We start from the raw sequence: 1,250 nt of genomic DNA on the forward strand, positions 1-1,250 counted from the left end.
AACTCGAAGGTGTGAGAGAAGAGGAGTTTCGAAAGATTCACACGTCTTGGCTTTGTTTTCCGCAAAGCTGAGACGTCAGAATTTCATGTTAAAAAAATGTCTATTTTTGTGAAAGTTATGAGGAAACAAAGTCGGGGTAGGTGGGGGTGAGGAACAAACTTGTGTAGATATGCCATAATACTTATAATTGTAATTTGTTTAATAAATGTGGTTTATTCAGTTTCAAAAGAGTATTTAAAAATATTCATTCGATTCAAAGAATACCAGTAAGGAATATATTGTTACGTAAATTGAACCAAGTAGCGATCTTCTCATTAATTCACGCCGTAAATTTCGACCCTCTTCCCACACAATTTCATCCGAATGATTCTGGTTAAGTGGTTGTTTGCACGCCAAACCCAATTAATTACCTCCCCCTGAATTCTTCAAGGTCCCTAAAATGGTAGCTGTCCGTGCCTTAGCGATAACAGATTAAGTCTCTTCACATTCTTTGATCGAATGTTGTCTTGGGTAATATTTGTTTTTTTAGCCTTACTGGGATGTCAGTTGACAAAGTACTGGAGGTTTGACGTTATCGATTGTACCTTATTTTCGACCTTGTACCTGTTACAAATCACCTGGTCGGTCGATGCAATAACCAACTAACACCTTTCTCCATTTAAATTTGAGGCCCTGTACTTATGTTGGAAAGGACTGTTATCAGTATTAAACTGGTCCTTCCCCCACCCCACAAAAAAATTCAGGCCTTGTGCCTGTAGTAAAAAAATTATTAGTGTATTTAGTCACGCCTCTTTACGTCCTGAGTTCAATTTCCACTCGAGTCAATTTTGCCTTTCATCTTTGCATCCCTTAACTGGGAACGATAAAATAGATACTAGTTAAGTACAAGGGTTCGATGTAGTTAACTGTTCCTGCACTCTACCTTATTTTGTAGCCTTGTGCAGCACCTGTTAGAATGCATTTAATGTTGATGTTTGTTCCACCTATCGCCTCTGTATTGACTGTGTGTATTGAAGGAATCTTTGGTAAAAGGGATAGTGGGAGAAAGACTTGCAGGTATCGATTGGTTGTACGATAAATAAGAAAAGCAGGAACCATCTGCTGGCTTTTTGGACGTTGTATGTGTTGAAATGGTACAGGAAATTCTGTCGGTACCAAGATCTACTTACATTTTAGAAGAACATTGGATGGAATAAAAGTAGATAGGATCGCGTCCGCGATATATATATATATATATATATATATATATA

The sequence above is a fragment of the Octopus bimaculoides genome, chromosome 23, assembly GCF_001194135.2.
Source record: "Octopus bimaculoides isolate UCB-OBI-ISO-001 chromosome 23, ASM119413v2, whole genome shotgun sequence".
In the NCBI taxonomy this organism is placed as follows: domain Eukaryota; kingdom Metazoa; phylum Mollusca; class Cephalopoda; order Octopoda; family Octopodidae; genus Octopus; species Octopus bimaculoides.